The sequence below is a fragment of the Schistocerca cancellata genome, chromosome 2 (genome assembly GCF_023864275.1).
Source record: "Schistocerca cancellata isolate TAMUIC-IGC-003103 chromosome 2, iqSchCanc2.1, whole genome shotgun sequence".
Taxonomy (NCBI): Eukaryota; Metazoa; Arthropoda; class Insecta; order Orthoptera; family Acrididae; genus Schistocerca; species Schistocerca cancellata.
Genome location: NC_064627.1, coordinates 1,111,209,859 through 1,111,229,476, shown reverse-complemented (window position 1 = coordinate 1,111,229,476; position 19,618 = coordinate 1,111,209,859).

Here is a 19,618-nt window from a genome sequence, read left to right as displayed (position 1 = left end):
CAACTCTACAGATAGCCCTTTGTTGTGGTTGTAGTTATTTGAAGACTATCGGAATCTTTGATGCGCAGAAGGGGTGGGGGGTGGGGGGGGGGGAGTGAGGAGTGAGGGGTGAGGGGGGAGTGAAGGCTTCAACAACAGTTTAGGAATTTTATAAATTTGTTCACTATGTACCTGTGAAAAAATTTGTCTTTATGCGCTATTAATAATCTTCCTAGTTCTGATGATGAAATACTGCAAATACACTGAAGAGCCAAAGAAACTGGTACACCTGCTTAATATCATGTAGGGCCCCTGCGAGCATGCAGAAGTGCCCCAACACAATGTCACTAGGACTTGACTAATATTTGAAGTAGTGCAGGAGGGGATTGACACCATGAATCCTGCAGGGCTGTCTATAAATTTGTAAGGCTGTGTCCTACATGAGCGACAAACAACCGACAGCGAGCGACTTCTGGATACGCGACACTCCAGCGACAAGCAGCAGCATCAGGTAAAAAGCTCAGGTGTCCTGCGTGCAAGTGACCATGTGGTACTACAAGATGGCTGCTCAGAGCCAACCAGCTGTTTCTATAAAACGGCGCCCCTAAAGTGTAGAATACTGTAGCTGGAGAGTAAGGCTACAAATTTAAGTTTACTTAAGAAAATAAAGCGAAAAGGAATGCTGTGCATGAAATTCACAAAGGGAGGAATATCCATGAAGAATTTCATAAATATCATCAACTATAAAGATCACCAGACAAATTCTTCGAAAACACATTATGAGCAGAGGAGCATTCGACTATCTCATCAATAAATCAAATGCGAATGTTTTTTACGTGATGAACTTATAATAGCCAAAAATGTGGAAGTTTAACTGACTACATGACAAACTATCCTAAATACACAGATAAACACAGATTGATAAGCGGAGATAACAATCATTTCATAAAATATTTGATCGATTTCTTTCATTTTCAAGTTTTTTCAGAAAGCGTGATCTTGCTGATTCCTCGTTTGCCTTCCTAATGTGCTCGATTCGAAGGAAGCCTTCTTGACCTTTAAAGCTGTTCAAGGCCTAGCTATATTGCACATGAACAGATGAAATTTTTGACACTTCATTTACATAGCTTGGCAGCAGCTTTTAGCGAAATATTTCAATTTTTCCTCAGCTTATTAATTAAGTTTTCGTTAATTACCCTGATTACTTTCAAGCAGTTACATATTTTCATGCAAAACTAGACCTCATGCTGGTCACTTTGATACCCCGTTTACCTGTTTCTCTCCCTTTGTTTGGCTATGAAAATTCAGACAAAACCACATATGTGTAATTTATAGGGGGGTCTTGTTTTCGCTCTGCTGACGTGTTTACAAAAACGTATCGAGTGTTAACCATACGGTAAAATATTCCTTTTTGCGTGCTGTCATGTCCAAAAATCGTCGTTTCGATATCTTGAATCGTTTATGAGATATGACGATTTTTTCGACAACTTGATTCCCGAAGCACAGGAAAAGTTCGCACACGCCGCGAGCGGATATAACAACCAATATCTCAAGAATGAAAAGGGATACCATTCCGCTCTCAACTTTAAATACAATTTAGATATATTGGTTACATTTCATAGACGATAATTTATGGCCTTAAATGAATTATCGGAAAGTCAATACAATATGATTTTACCTCTGCAAATTCTTACAAATTTCGTGCAGCCATTTACTCAGTTTCGTGCAGCACAGTCACTATGATGAATAACGAAAAAAATTCATACCTTCATCGTTTAAAGACATCGAACAATAAGATGCGGAAGAATCAAATTTTTTCATTTAATAGTTTTCTTGAAATCGGATGATAAGTATTTCATAGCTGCCGCCGCGTCCGTTCCACTGCTTTGCCGAGAAGACACGTGGCTGTCGCTCTCTGTCGCGCGTGCTGCAGCGACAAGATTCAAACGTCGCCAGTTGCAGCGGGAGACAAGCAGCGACACAGATGTCGCTCACGTAGGACACTTCTGTAACTATACGGTTGTGTTTTGTCGACTGAAGCTGTCGCGCACTGTCGGCCGCTTCTATAGCTTACGTAGGACGCGGCCTAAGAATACAAGGGAGTGGAGATCTCTTGTGAACAGCACGTTGCAAGGCGTCCCATATAGGCTCAATAATGTTCATGCTTGGGGAGTTTGATGGCCAGCAGAAGTGTTTAAATGGAGAAGAGTGTTCCTGGAACCACTCTGTATCAATTCTGGACGTGGGGGATGTTACATTGTCCTGGTGGAATTGCCCAAGTCCGTGGCAATGCACAATGGACATGAATGGATGAAGGTGATCAGACAGGATGCTTACGTATGCGTCACCTATCAAAGTTGTACGTAGATGTATCATGAGTCCCATATCACTCCAACTACACACGACCCACACCATTATAGAGACTTCACCAGCTTGAACAGTCCCCTGCTGACATGCAGGGCCCATGGATTCATGAGGTTTTCTCCATATCCGTAAATGTCCATTCACTCCATACTATTTGAAACAAGACTGATCCAACGAGGCAACATGTTTCTGGCAGTCAACAGTCCAATATCGGTATTGACAGGCCCAGGTGAGCCGTAAAGTTTTGTGTTGTGCATTTATCATGGATGTACTAGTCGGCCTTCAGTTCCAAACACCCCTTTCGATGATGTTTGTTGATTGGTTTGCACGCTGACACCTGTTGATGGCCCAGCATTGAAGTCTGCAGTAAATTGTGGAAGGGTTGCACCTCTGTCATGTTGGACGATTCTCTTCAGTTGTCATCAGTCCCGTTCTTGCAGGATCTTTCTCCAGCCGCAGCGATGTTGGAGATTTGATGTTTTGCAAGATTCGTGAAATTCACGGTACACTCATGAAATGGTCATACGGGAAAATCCCCACTTCATCGCTACCTCGGAGATGCTGTGTCCCATTGCTCATGCGCCGACTGTGACACCACGTTCAAACTCACTCAACTCTTGATCACCCGCTATTGTAGCAGCAGTAACCAATCTAACAACTGCTCCAGACACTTATTGTGTTATGTAGGCGTTGCCAACCGCAGCGCCATATTCTGTCTGATTACATATCTCTGTATTTGAATACATATCCCTATACCGCTGTACTTTTGACATATCTCTGAACAAACTTGTTATAACACATCCATTGATTAATCTTTCCCTAACACTCCACTTTATAATGATTTACTTGGGTTACTAGCATTACATACTCCCAAGAAAATCCACTTGAACTACTGATCATAGTGTATAGATCTGAGTAGTGAATAGATATATAACACAATAGTTTACATCATGAGCCCACACTCTTCTTCAGAGTGAACAGACGCAGATAACTATATTATTCCTGTGGTGCAAGGCAGTGTGTTTTGAGAAAGAATACAAATTCAAATACTGAGTTACTATTTTCCAGTTATTTATGTGTCTCCCTACCACTATCCACTAAGGCCACTGTAACAACCAGATAGGAGGACCTTTCCCCAAATCCCTTAAAGCTTTATTAACACAGTGGTGGCCACCAGGCCCAGATTCATGCCTTGTTGTTGCTCAAGGCCAGCCATCCACTCTGTTTAGTAAGGTAGGGGAGAGTTGCCTAAATTGCACTACTTTTAATATTTTATTTATATAACCTAAAGAGTAACATAGAAAATTATTTAAGCAGGGTTGTCCTCAATAGTAGGCTATTGTTCTTGGTATCTGTTTTGAAGTACGGAAATTCTGAGAAAAACAAAAACACTACACTTAATTTTCTAAACATCTGCAAGTAATACGATTCATGAATCAGGTTTCCCAACTTGTACCAGCTGGTGCATACATTGTACCACCCTTATAAATTATGTCACTGAGCTTAGAGATATTTACTAGTCTTAAGTATAAGCATATGTTCCATCTTTTTACAACTCATTCTACCTTTCCACTGTTTTACAAATGAGTTTCTGTGGTGGCCTCCTTGCAGAGACTCCAAAACACCACCTTCTCACAGGTGAAAATGTAATTCTAAATTTCTTCTGTTTAGCTCCAGTTAGGTTTTTTTGCTTGGTCTTTTCATCTTCTCACAGGTTCGTTGGCTAGGCCTTGAAGTTTTTGCTGGAGTTCACATCACTTCCCAGGGATCTGTTGATATTTCTTGGATATACCCTTAGCCCACTTTTTGCCTGCCATGGCAATTTCGGCATTGAAATTATATGGCCGTGTGTTTAGTCCTACAATGTCATAGACAAATTTTCTGACATGTGATAAGTTTAAGCCAAATATCATCTCTTCAAATGTAAGCACTCTTTTCCATTTTGTTTTCAGCTTTGTTGGTTATGTGGTTTTGAGAAACAAAAGAGTAACGATATTGAAACTGAAGTACTTCGGACACCTTTGGGTCACTCTGGCGCTCCTGGGAGACGAAGTACTTCAGCTGCGATAGTCACTCTCTTTCAGGTATTCTGGAGGGCCATCATGCGTTACTTAGACGTGAATATTTAATAGTCACTCTGTTTTGAGTGTTCTTCAGAGCCAGATATGTTGTACTTATATCTGGCGTAACTTAGTTGTGAATATGTAATACTCACTCTGTCTAGTGTGTATCGGAGAGCCGGACATGTGTATCATATTTCGGAACTTGGATGGAATAGTTACGATACAAATAAGAAAGCTATGTCGAGTATACAGACACAGATAGCCGTACCTTAGGTGCAACCACAACGGAGGGGTATCTGCTGAGAGCCCAGACAAACGTGTGGTTCCTGAAGAGGGGCAACAGCCTTTTCAGTAGTTGCAGGGGCAACAGTCTGGACGATTGACTGATCTGGCATTGTAACACTAACCAAAACGGCCTTGTTGTGCTGGTACTTCGAACGGCTGAAAGCAAGGGGAAACTACAGCCGTAATTTTTCCCGAGGGCATGCAGCTTTACTGTATGATTAAATGATGATGGCGTCCTCTTGGGTAAAATATTCCGGAGGTAAAGTAGTTCCACATTCGGATCTCCGGGCGGGGCCTACTCAGGAGGACGTCGTTATCAGGAGAAAGAAAACTGGCGTTCTACGGATCGGAGCGTGGAATGTCAAATCCCTTAATCGGGCAGGTAGGTTAGAAAATTTAAAAAGGGAAATGGATAGGTTAAAGTTAGATATAGTGGGAATTAGTGAAGTTCGGTGGCAGGAGGAACAAGACTTTTGGTCAGGTGAATACAGGGTTATAAATACAAAATGAAATAGGGGTAATGCAGGAGTAGGTTTAATAATGAATAAAAAATAGGAGTGCGGGTAAGTTACTACAAACAGCATAGTGAACGCATTATTGTGGCCAATATAGACACGAAGCCCACGCCTACTACAGTAGTACAAGTTTATATGCCAACTAGCTCTGCAGATGAAGAAGAAATTGATGAAATGTATGGTGAGATAAAAGAAATTATTCAGATAGTGAAGGGAGACGAAAATTTAATAGTTATGGGTGACTGGAATTCGACAGTAGGAAAAGGAAGAGAAGGATACGTACTAGGTGAATATGGATTGGGGCTAAGAAATGAAAGAGGAAGCCGCCTGGTAGAATTTTGCACAGAGCATAACTTAATCATAGCTAACACTTGGTTTAAGAATCATGATAGAAGGTTGTATACATGGAAGAACCCTGGAGATACTAAAAGGTATGAGATAGATTATATAATGGTAAGACAGAGATTTAGGAACCAGGTTTTAAATTGTAAGACATTTCCAGGGGCAGATGTGGACTCTGACAACAATCTTTTGGTTATGACCTGTAGATTAAAACTGAAGAAACTGCAAAAATGTAAGAATTTAAGGAGATTGAACCTGGATAAATTGAAAGGAGCAGAGGTTGTGCAGAGTTTCAGGGAGAGCATAAGGGAACAATTGACAGGAATGGGGGAAAGAAATACAGTAGAAGAAGAAAGGGTAGAATGAAACAGTGAAGGCAGCAGACGATCAAGTAGGTAAAAAGACGAGGGCTAGTAGAAATCCTTGGGTAACAGAAGCAATATTGAATTTAATTGATGAAAGAGAAAATATAAAAATGCAGTAAATGAAGCAGGCAAAAAGGAATACAAAGGGATCAAAAATGAGAGTGCAAAATGGCTCAGGAGGGATGGCTAGAGGACAAATGTAAGGATGTAGAGGCTTATCTCACGAGGGGTAAGATAGATACTGCCTACAGGAAAATTAAAGAGACCTTTGGAGGAAAGAGAACCACTTGCATGAATATCAAGAGCTCAGATGGAAACCCAGTTCTAAGCAAAGAAGGGGAAGCAGAAAGTTGGAAGGCGTATATAGACGGTTTATACAGGTGCGATGTTCTTGAGGACAATATTATGGAAATGGAAGAGGATGTAGATGAAGATGAAATGGGAGATACGATTCTGCGTGAAGAGTTTGACAGAGCACTGAAACACCTAAGTCGAAACAAGGCTCCGGGAGTAGACAACATTCCATTAGAACTACTGACAGCCTTGGGAGAGGCGGTCCTGACAGAACTCTACCATCTGGTGAGCAAGATGTATGAGACAGACGAAATTCCCTCAGACTTCAAGAAGAATATAATAATTCCAATCCCAAAGAAAGCAGGTGTTGACAGATGTGAAAATTACCGAACTATCAGTTTAATAAGTCACAGCTGCAAAATACTAACGCGAATTCTTTACAGACGAATGGAAAAACTGGTAGGAGCCGAACTCGGGGAAGATCAGTTTGGATTCCGTAGAAACACTGGAACACGTGAGGCAATACTGACCTTACGACTTATCTTAGAAGAAAGATTAGGGAAAGGCAAACCTACGTATCTAGCATTTGTAGACTTAGAGAAAGCTTTTGACAATGTTGACTGGAATACTCTCTTTCAAATTCTGAAGGTGGCAGGGGTAAAATACAGGGAGCGAAAGGCGATTTACAATTTTTACAGAAACCAGATGGTGGTTAATCTGTATATTGAGCAAGCAAAGGAAACAAAAGCAAAGTTCGGAGTAGGTATTAAAATTCATGGAGAAGAAATAAAAACTTTGAGGTTCGCCGATGACATTGTAATTCTGTCAGAAACAGCAAAGGACTTGGAAGAGCAATTGAACGGAATGGACAGTGTCTTGAAAGTAGGGTATAAGATAAACATCAACAAAAGCAAAACAAGGACAATGGAATGTAGTCGAATTAAGTCGGGTGATGCTGAGGGAATTAGATTAGGAAATGAGACACTTAACGAAGTAAAGGAGTTTTGCTATTTGGGGAGCAAAATAACTGATGATGGTCAAAGTAGAGAGGATATAAAATGTAGACTGGCAATGGCAAGGAAAGTGTTTCTGAAGAAGAGAATTTTGTTAACATCGAGTATAGATTTAAGTGTCAGGAAGTCGTTTCTGAAAGTATTTGTATGGAATGTAGCCATGTATGGAAGTGAAACGTGGATGATAAACAGTTTAGACAAGAAGAGAGTAGAAGCGTTCGAAATGTGGTGCTACAGAAGAACGCTGAAGATTAGATGGGTAGATCACATAACTAATGAGGAGGTATTGAATAGAATTGGGGAGGAGTTTGTGGCACAACTTGACTAGAAGAAGTGATCGGTTGGTAGGACATGTTCTGAGGCATCAAGGGATCACCAATTTGGTACTGGAGGGCAGCGTGGAGGATAAAAATCGTAGAGGGAGACCAAGAGATGAATACACTAAGCAGATTCAGAAGCATGTAGGCTGTAGTAGGTACTGGGAGAAGAAGAAGCTTGCACAGGATAGAGTAGCATGGAAAGCTGCATCAAACCCGTCTCAGGACTAAAGACCACAAGAATAACAACATGTCGAGTATTGTAAAAGACAGTGGAAATGTGTGAACATTTGAGTAATAACCAAACAGGATACGTTAATGAGAAGTGTCGCCTACCATCATTGTCAGTACAACAGATCTTGCGGTCTGTAGATACGGAGACTAATCTGGGCAAGTGGCATCCCACAAAAAGCACTATCACAGGTTCGAACTGCCAGCATAGCAACCACAGCCGAAGAAGGTCCCACCACTGACAAGCTGTCTTCTGCGCTGGGGACACAACTTTAGAAGACGGTTGGCGGAAAGAACGGTCAGAGACTGTTATTCAATCTCTCCAGATCTCTCCAACTGTCAGATCTGACTTGCAAAGGGACTCATAATTTACACTCCTGGAAATGGAAAAAAGAACACATTGACACCGGTTTGTCAGACCCACCATACTTGCTCCGGACACTGCGAGAGGGCTGTACAAGCAATGATCACACGCACGGCACAGCGGACACACCAGGAACCGCGGTGTTGGCCGTCGAATGGCGCTAGCTGCGCAGCATTTGTGCACCGCCGCCGTCAGTGTCAGCCAGTTTGCCGTGGCATACGGAGCTCCATCGCAGTCTTTAACACTGGTAGCATGCTGCGACAGCGTGGACGTGAACCGTATGTGCAGTTGACGGACTTTGAGCGAGGGCGTATAGTGGGCATGCGGGAGGCCGGGTGGACGTACCGCCGAATTGCTCAACACGTGGGGCGTGAGGTCTCCACAGTACATCGATGTTGTCGCCAGTGGTCGGCGGAAGGTGCACGTGCCCATCGACCTGGGACCGGACCGCAGCGACGCACGGATGCACGCCAAGACCGTAGGATCCTACGCAGTGCCGTAGGGGACCGCACCGCCACTTCCCAGCAAATTAGGGACACTGTTGCTCCTGGGGTATCGGCGAGGACCATTCGCAACCGTCTCCATGAAGCTGGGCTACGGTCCCGCACACCGTTAGGCCGTCTTCCGCCCACGCCCCAACATCGTGCAGCCCGCCTCCAGTGGTGTCGCGACAGGCGTGAATGGAGGGACGAATCAAGACGTGTCGACTTCAGCGATGAGAGTCGCTTCTGCCTTGGTGCCAATGATGGTCGTATGCGTGTTTGGCGCTGTGCAGGTGAGCGCCACAATCAGGACTGCATACGACCGAGGCACACAGGGCCAACACCCGGCATCATGGTGTGGGGAGCGATCTCCTACACTGGCCGTACACCACTGGTGATCGTCGAGGGGACACTGAATAGTGCACGGTACATCCAAACTGTCATCGAACCCATCGTTCTATCATTCCTAGACCGGCAAGGGAACTTGCTGTTCCAACAGGACAATGCACGTCCGCATGTATCCCGTGCCACCCAACGTGCTCTAGAAGGTGTAAGTCAACTACCCTGGCCAGCAAGATCTCCGGATCTGTCCCCCATTGAGCATGTTTGGGACTGGATGAAGCGTCGTCTCACGCGGTCTGCACGTCCAGCACGAACGCTGGTCCAACTGAGGCGCCAGGTGGAAATGGCATGGCAAGCCGTTCCACAGGACTACATCCAGCATCTCTACGATCGTCTCCATTGGAGAATAGCAGCCTGCATTGCTACGAAAGGTGGATATACACTGTACTAGTGCCGACATTGTGCATGCTCTGTTGCCTGTGTCTATGTGGCTGTGGTTCTGTCAGTGTGATCATGTGATGTATCTGACCCCAGGAATGTGTCAATAAAGTTTCCCCTTCCTGGGACAATGAATTCACGGTGTTCTTATTTCAATTTCCAGGAGTGTATAATGGTACACGTTCCTTTGTAATTACCCTGGTCATTACCCGGTGCTTACTGTGATCAGAAGATAGCCACAGTGCGTTTACCATGGCCATTTGGTATACAGGACATCAACCCACTGAAACATTTCTTGTGAAAACATACTCAGCATTTGGCTTGTGCCATCAAAGTGAGCACTGTGGATATCTGCTGAACCCAATTACTAGTATATATGGTGTTAGTCGTCTATCTGAAACGTTAATAATAATGAAGCACTCAGTACTGCACTTGCCTGAGTTTTGTTTCGGAATGGGTAGAATGGAATAGATACTTCAAAACAAGGGCACCTACCCCGAGGAGCATAGGAAGATGTGGGGTGGGTGTTGGGCGCTAGTCCTCTCCCCTCACCACCAGCTCTCAGGTAAAGGAAAAAAAAATAAAGCTTAGTCAGATGATTTTCTTTTAGGCAAATGATTTAAAAGTCGGCATTGTTTCGGTTTTTAACAGGTTCGCAACTGGAACTTTTTTATGACCACTTGCAAAACGCCATTCATGATCAAAAAATGGTTCAAATGACTCTGAGCATTATGGGACTTAACTTCTGCCGGCCGTAGTGGCCGATCGGTTCTAGGCGCTTCAGTCTGGAACCGCTTGACAGCTACGGTCGCAGGTTCGAATCCTGCCTTGGGTATGAATGTGTGTCATGTCCTTAGGTTAGGTAGGTTTAAATAGTTCAAAGTTCTAGGGGACTGATGACCTCAGAAGTTTAGTCCCATAGCGCTCAGAGCCATTTGAACCATTTGAACTTTACTTCGAACCTGCGACCGTAGCAGTCGCGCGGTTCCAGACGTAGCGCCTAGAACCGCTCGGCCACTCCGGCCGGTGCCATTCACCTTCCAGTGTATTAAAAATTGTGGTGTGCGTACTGTAAGACCTTCGGTACACACACCATGAGATTATTTGACTTGTCGCTCTAACGAAGTAGGCGAGTGTCAGCAATATGTCTTGTGGTCTTATCGTGGGCCCGCATCTCGTGGTCGTGCGGTAGCGTTCTCGCTTCCCACGCCCGGGTTCCCGGGTTCGATTCCCGGCGGGGTCAGGGATTTTCTCTGCCTCGTGATGGCTGGGTGTTGTGTGATGTCCTTAGGTTAGTTAGGTTTAAGTAGTTCTAAGTTCTAGGGGACTTATGACCACAGCAGTTGAGTCCCATAGTGCTCAGAGCCATTTGAATCTTATCGTGGCGTGTTTATCTTATGCCGTTAGGTCAGACTATAGAAATGTTACTTGCACGCTTAGAGTAGCAGATTGACGGTGAACAACTTTAAACAGAACTGGATTAACTTTCACACACATTTATTAAAATAATAAAAAGCATAGATATACTTAACTTGATTCTGGATGCTATTTACAGTTGACTATCTGAAGTTCCTTTGCTCTCGATACGTTAATCTTATTCTCACATATCTCTGATACTTGACAAAGTGTCTATTCATTTATCTTCATGGCTATTTACAGGAATATGATAATCTTATTATTAGGCGCAGACTGAAACTTGACTATAGACTGGTACAGACAAATTCAGACTGATGCAGACTGACTAATCGGAGGTCTGTACACTCGTTGTAATACCTCGAGCATTCATGTATCACTGTGCGAGTGTGATCCGCGAGGAGAAAAGGTTCTACATTAGCAGCAATCTCATTGGCTGCGTTACATATTAATACGTGGATCGGCGGAAGCAGAATTTGGTCCGTCTCTAAGACAGCGCCATCTCGTAGTGCGGAGACGAACGAGCGCTGCGCCACTGTTGTGCTTAGCGTGGCGCGCTCTATTGGGAAAGTTATGTACGTGCTGACTACGCGGAACTACGTACACAACAAAAATACTCCATATTACTAGGTCTGAGAAACCCCCCACCCTCACAAACTATCGCGTACGCGTCCTTGCCTCAAAATAGGTAAGGTCGGAGGAGTATAGAAGGGACATGTTTGAAACATAGGAAAGATTAGTATTCAAAAATATGGTTTAACGCTGTTCTCTTTCACTTTATTACTACATGACTTATTATTTTTACATGTACATATATACAAAACCATCTCGTCTAGTATGTGACGTATTTCAGATTTTTATATCGAACGTGTCATATAACACCGTAGAGTCCTTGAGCTCGAACGTGCACTTTACTTTCGCCATGTCGTGTAGACTGCAGCTGTAGTGTATGCTACTGACGGTGTGGCAGCCCCAGCGGCAGATTCCTCTTGGGCAGCAGTGGGGCCATGGGAGGCAGCGCGCGACTGACCAGCCTGCAGTGCGGCGCGCTGTCCTCGGCGGGCTCAGTGAGCGCCCAGAGGCGGCCCTGCGCCACGAACAGCTGTCGCGGGGTGGCCACAGCCGCTGGGGCCGGCGGCAGCAGCACCGTGTGCGATTCGGCACTCAGGGGCCGCCGGCTGTCCCAGCACACGGCAGCGCCGTCCCGCGACAAGTAGTAGAAGGCCCCGCCGCGGCCGTCCGCTGCTAGGCACGTGGACGCGCCCAGCTTGCTGCCTGGACACTGCGCCTGGGCTCGCATCTCCGCCGGCCGTGACTGCAAACGGAGAGAGGTCTGCTGACAGCTTCGGTACTCTCAAACCAGACAGAACGTCAAACATCACCTCGCATAGTCCACCACCAAGAGCTGAAATAGAGGTTATGAGATTCTAAAGGGTGTTTCAAAAATGACCGGTATATTTGAAACGGCAATAAAAACTAAACGAGCAGCGATAGAAATACACCGTTTGTTGCAATATGCTTGGGACAACAGTACATTTTCAGGCGGACAAACTTTCGAAATTACAGTAGTTACAATTTTCAACAACAGTTGGCGCTGCAAGTGATGTGAAAGATATAGAAGACAACGCAGTCTGTGGGTGCGCCATTCTGTACGTCGTCTTTCTGCTGTAAGCGTGTGCTGTTCACAACGTGCAAGTGTGCTGTAGACAACATGGTTTATTCCTTAGAACAGAGGATTTTTCTGGTGTTGGAATTCCACCGCCTAGAACACAGTGTTGTTGCAACAAGACGAAGTTTTCAACGGAGGTTTAATGTAACCAAAGGACCGAAAAGCGATACAATAAAGGATCTGTTTGAAAAATTTCAACGGACTGGGAACGTGACGGATGAACGTGCTGGAAAGGTAGGGCGACCGCGTACGGCAACCGCAGAGGGCAACGCGCAGCTAGTGCAGCAGGTGATCCGACAGCGGCCTCGGGTTTCCGTTCGCCGTGTTGCAGCTGCGGTCCAAATGACGCCAACGTCCACGTATCGTCTCATGCGCCAGAGTTTACACCTCTATCCATACAAAATTCAAACGCGGCAACCCCTCAGCGCCGCACCATTGCTGCACGAGAGACATTCGCTAACGATATAGTGCACAGGATTGATGACGGCGATATGCATGTGGGCAGCATTTGGTTTACTGACGAAGCTTATTTTTACCTGGACGGCTTCGTCAATAAACAGAACTGGCGCATATGGGGAACCGAAAAGCCCCATGTTGCAGTCCCATCGTCCCTGCATCCTCAAAAAGTACTGGTCTGGGCCGCCATTTCTTCCAAAGGAATCATTGGCCCATTTTTCAGATCCGAAACGATTACTGCATCACGCTATCTGGACATTCTTCGTGAATTTGTGGCGGTACAAACTGCCTTAGACGACACTGCGAACACCTCGTGGTTTATGCAAGATGGTGCCCGGCCACATCGCACGGCCGACGTTTTTAATTTCCTGAATGAATATTTCTATGATCGTGTGATTGCTTTGGGCTATCCAAAACATACAGGAGGCGGCGTGGATTGGCCTCCCTATTCGCCAGACATGAACCCCTGTGACTTCTTTCTGTGGGGAGACTTGAAAGACCAGGTGTACCGCCAGAATCAAGAAACAATTGAACAGCTGAAGCAGTACATCTCATCTGCATGTGAAGCCATTCCGCCAGACACGTTGTCAAAGGTTTCGGGTAATTTCATTCAGAGACTACGCCATATTATTGCTACGCATGGTGGATATGTGGAAAATATCGTACTATAGAGTTTCCCAGACCGCAGCGCCATCTGTTGTTGAAAATTGTAACTACTGTAATTTCGAAAGTTTGTCTTCCTGTAAATGTACTGTTGTCCCAAGCATATTGCAACAAACGGTGTATTTCTATTGCTGCTCGTTTAGTTTTTATTGCCGTTTCAAATATACTGGTCATTTTTGAAACACCCTGTATCTGTGATACAAAAAGTTGGAATACACTATCAAAACTAAGAAACTAGTGACGATACAGTTTTTTAATGCCCAAAGTAAAATACTTAATCAAAGTTCTTGAGAAAGTTTGTATAGTAAATTTGGGTAACAGAACGATTCCCCGAACATTGGACCACAGCTATCATTCACCCACTACACAAAAAGGGAGATAAGAGCAACCCTGACAACTACAGAGGAATCTGTCTCCTAGATTGCACATACAAAATTCTATCCAAGATCCTACATGAAGGAATTAAGGAGCAATTAGAACAGGAGTTAGGGGAATATCAGGGAGGTTTCAGATCATGGAGAAGCTGTGCAGAGCAGTTAATTAGTTTAAACTTGATTATGGCATATTACAAGAAACAGAACAAACCTCTGGCAATAACATTTGTAGATTCTAAGAAGGCATATGACTGTCTCCACTGACATTCAGTATTAAAAATTTTAAGAAATCTAGGACTCCATCCAAAACTTATTAAAATAATACAACTCACTCTAACCAACGCCAAATCAAAATTGAAGTTTAGAGGAGAAATTTCGGAACCATTCCTCATAAAAACAGGCTTAAGACAAGGTGACTGCCTATCACCATTACTGTTCGACTGTGCACTGGAATACATAACGAGAGAATGATACAAGGACAATCCAAAGATGATAAGAATTGGAAGTGCAAAAGATGATATTAGCTTAAACTGCTTGGGATTTGCTGATGATCTTGCTCTCCTAGCCAACACCGTTCAAGAAGCCAGGCAACAAGTGAAATCACTACAAGAAATAGCAGAGAAGGTAGGTCTTAGAATAAACGGAGATTATGCTAAATGATCCACCACTTGCAAACAAAATTACAATAGGAGAATAGGAAATCAAAATTGTTGATAAATTGAAATATTTGGGCGAAATAATAACCCTAAATGAGAAGCCATCATGGCAGAATAGAATAAAAAAACTGAACTATGCAAATTACATAACCAAAACTACATACAATAAAAAAGCCTATCTATAGATGCAAAATTAAAACACTATAAAACAGTTACACAACCAGAAATAACATATGCAGCTGAAACTATCTTCAAAATAACTAATACAGCAGAAATTGACAGAATACTAAAAATAGAAAGAAAAATAATTAGGACATGTATAAATAAACAGTATAAAATAAATGGACTTTGGAGAATAGTTTCAAATGAAACAGTATATAAGAAAATAGAACCAGTCATGAGCACGATCAGGAAGAAACGCATCTCATTCTTTGGACATCTGATGAGGACTCCAGAAAACAGAATTAGTAAAAAAAAATACAAAAATTGTGGAATAGCAAAAGCGACATTAAATGGATCACAGAAATTAAGGAAGATATAGAAGAACTCCAAATTACAGTAAATGACCCAAAAAACAAGACAGAGAAAACCAGAATACTGCAAGACCCACAAACCAGACTACAAATAAAAATCAATAAAAGGAGTACCGGAAGAGTGGTTTCAGATGAAGAAAGAAAGAAAACATCTGAAAGAATGAAGAAATATTGGGCAGACAGAAGATCAAAACACCTTTCATATAAGAATAGACTCTAATAATTATATTACCTAAATATCATATTAAGTTATTGTTGAGCCAAATTGTATCCCTGTGTAACAACTTGTTTACAACTTTGACTAGAGTGGTCCAATGAAGGTCATAAAATAAATAATAATAATAGTAAATTGCTTAGAAATATTAAAATACATAACATTGTTTTTTTCAAAAGTTTGGATAAGAGGCTTTCTAGTTACAGAACTGACACAGAAAGTTAAATTTTCTGCCTCCAGCACACAATTTTCTTCCGAGCACATTTTCTGCGTTCAGATATCTGATTGCCACACATACTTTCAATCACAATTAGAATAGACTGCAGTAGTTACAAATTTAAATGGTATTTAGAAATATATTTGCAATATTCATTACATTAATTATAATTCTTTCGTAGAAAGAAAAGAGTTTGTAACACACTTGAGTGATGTGCCATTGCTAAGATCTTACTCTTATTTTCACACTCGTTTTTCAGTGAAGTCCTTCCAGCATATTCATTACAACATACTGTTTGCTTCATTTATTACTGGACATTGCTTTGTTAAGAAAAATGTTTAATTTATTACCCCCTATTATTTCAGAAAATTAGAAATGGTTATTGATACATCTTGCGTAATGTTCTATTACAATTAATGTTCTATTACAATTAAAATCATTCGGAATGTAGTAAAACAAAAAATAGTCATAAACCATGTCTCCAATTTTCCACTGCAGCTTTGAAAGAAATCACATACTAATAGCATGAATCATGAATTAGTGTGCAATGGTTAAATTTATCGAGAAAGAATACCAGTACCAAGACGCTTTTATGGAGAATGAGATTTTCACTCTGCAGCGGAGTGTGCGCTGATATGAAACTTCCTGGCAGATTAAAACTGTGTGCCCGACCGAGACTCGAACTCGGGACCTTTGCCTTTCGCGGGCAAGTGCTCTACCATCTGAGCTACCGAAGCACGACTCACGCCCGGTACTCACAGCTTGGAAGGTAGGAGACGAGATACTAGCAGAAGTAAAGCTGTGAGTACCGGGCGTGGGTCGTGCTTCGGTAGCTCAGATGGTAGAGCACTTGCCCGCGAAAGGCAAAGGTCCCGAGTTCGAGTCTCGGTCGGGCACACAGTTTTAATCTGCCAGGAAGTTTCACGCTTTTATGGAGTAGGAGATTGAAAGAATAGTAACAAATGTTGCGCCTTTGAAAGAAACAACATACCAATAGCATGAATCATGAATGAGTGTGCATAGGTTAAATTTATCGAGAAAGAATTACCAGTACCTAGACGCTTTCATGGAGTAGGAGATTGAAAGAATAGTAACAATATTTGTTTGAGAAGTAGTATCAGGAATTGAAGACCTCTGCAGCCACGGAACTAGACGATAGCTCCACGGAGACCTACACAATAGACAAACATGGTACGACTAACGAACTCTTAAGTTCGGCTTCTCATGCTACTCAGTAATGAATTATTGCACAATCCATTTAATTATATTTTTTAAATTGATTTAATTTACATTCACTTCATTTTTAAACAAACCACTAAGTATTACGCCGATTTGTACATTTGCGAAATGTTGGTGCCGCTATGTGGAGTTTTCTGTCCCTGTTCGTTTTCTGACGTGTTCACAAATTTCGGTATACAGACATCAGCTCTCTCGCCAAACAACAATGAGTTGTACAAACGGGTATAATATTATAACCTACTCGCCCGTAACATTCTGGTAGTTTCTTTCTTCCAATTACGATGAGCCAGATTACCGTGACACGAGATAATCTAGTATGATACTTTATTTGGCACAGTAGCAACCGTGGAATAAACAACATAAGCTGTTCATCAAATATGCGAATTCCTTGGCGCTATAACGCACTACTGTCGTTTCTTTGGCCGCTACTTTGTGGCAAAATATTAATGTCGCCACAACACTGTCAATGGCACTTTGCAATCCTTTCACTCAGCAAATATTCGAATCAAAGCATGAAGTCAAGTTGCTTGCCAAATTATATTCAGTTGCCAAGATCCTAAGATTTGTGAGACGTTGGTGATGCATAACTGATCTGAGATCATTTTTAACACTCTCAAAGTGCTAAATGGCCTTCTGATTCAGCTACAGCTACTGGAACTGTGTGAAAGATGTGCTTAGCTACACATACATTCGGAAAAAAGCTTGAAAATTGAAGCTTGCTTATCTTATTCAAGAGGTCTAATGACTCCAGAGTCATTTATTCAAAGTTTGAAGCTAGAATTGTTTTCAAATAGTTAATTGCTTCTCCTAAATCTGTTGGGACATCACTATGGTATTCATTGACAAAGAACGTGTATGCCTCAGCGACCTGATCGTGAGTCACTTTCAGTGTTTCCATTAAAAGCCAAGTGTTTCATTACAAATCTTCACTGTTTCACGTCGGATTCCCAGTTAGACACTATATTGTCAATAATGACATAAAAATATTTGTCTTGAATAGATTTTTTTGAGTTTTCATCTGTCACTTCATTCCTGTTTTCACTACGAAATAGTTTCCTGTTGTTGGTGCGCACCTCCGTAAATTCAGGATGGATATTAACTACTTCTGCAACAGGGAGAATTTTGCCCCAATTTCCGCGAAAATATTTTAATTCGGTTAAACTGTCGAGCGTCTTACTTGAACATAAATGGTAGTAATTGGCTTGCCATATTTATGACACGATTAAACACTTGGAAAACATCACATAACCCAACTTCTTGAAGTTTAAACAGCAAAGGCAGTCTTAGCCAGCTGAGTTACAATAGATTTCACCGTGTCAACCCGAGAGTAGCAGCGAGTAAGGGACATACAAAAAACTTCCAACCTAATGATTAAGAATTTTCCCTCTTTGTGCAGAGCAATTGAACACGTTGTAAATAAGTTGAATCACTACCAAAAAGGTATTTGCTTCATGACAACTCACAGCTACATGTTCTCCAAGCAAGGCTGTGACAAGCACACGGAAAAAAGTTTGCAAGAGGATTTCACTGATGAAAATGTATATGAGCTAATTTACACTGAAAAGCCAAAGAAACTGGTACACCTGCCTAATATCGTGTAAGGCCCTCGCGAGCACGCAGAAGTACCACAACACGACGTGGCATGGACTTGACTAATGTCTAAAGTAGTGCTGGAGGGAACTGACACCATGAATCCTGCAGGTCTGTCCATAAAACCATAGGGGTACGAGGGAGTGGAGATATCTTTTGAAGAGCACGTTGCAAGGCATCCCAGACACGCTAAATAATTTTCATGTCTGTGGAGTCTGGTGGCCAGCGGAAGTGTTTAAATCCAGGAGAGAGTTCTTGGAGCCACTCTGTAGCAGTTGCGGATGTGTGGGATGTCGCATTGTCCTGCTGGAATTGCCCAACTCCGTCGGAATGCACGATGGACATGAATGGATGCAGGTGACCAAACAGGATGTTTACGTAAGTGTCACCTGTCAGACTCGCATCTATAAGTATCAGGGGTCCGATAACACTCCAACTGCATACATCCCACACCATTACAGAGCCTCCAGCAACTTGAACAATATCCTGCTGACATGCAGGTTCCATGGATTCAAGAGGTTGTCTCCATACCCGTACACGTCCATCCGCTCGATAGAGCTTTAAACGAGACTCGTCCGATCAGGCAACATGTTTCCAGTGATCAACAGTCCAACGTCAGTGATGACAGGCTCAGGTGAGGCGTAAAGCTTTGTGTCGTGCAGTCATGAAAGATACACGAGTGGGCCTTCGGCTCCGAAAGCCCATATCTGCCAGGCACTTAAATGTGATTTGCAGAGTATCCATGTAGCTGTAGATGTTTCGTTAAATGTTCGCACACTGACACTTGTTGATGACCCAGCATTGAAATCAGTAGCAGTTTGCGGAAGGTTTACACTTTCATCACGTTGAACGATTCTCTTTAGTCGTCATCGGTCCCGTTCTCTCAGGATATTTTTCCGGCCGCTGCGATGTCGGAGATTTGATGTTTTACCGTATTCACGGTATGTTCGTGAAATGGTCGTACGGGAAAATTCCCACTTCATTGCTACATCAGAGATGCTGTGACCCATTGCTCCTGCACCCAGTGTAACACCACGTTCTAATTTATGTGAATATTGATAACCTGCCATTGTAGCGGCAGTAGCGGATCAACAACTGCGCCAGACACGTGTCTTGCATAGAGGTTGCCACCGCAGCGCAGTCTTCTGCCTCTTTACATAGCTCTGTATCGAATACGCATACCTGTGCCAGTTTTTTGAC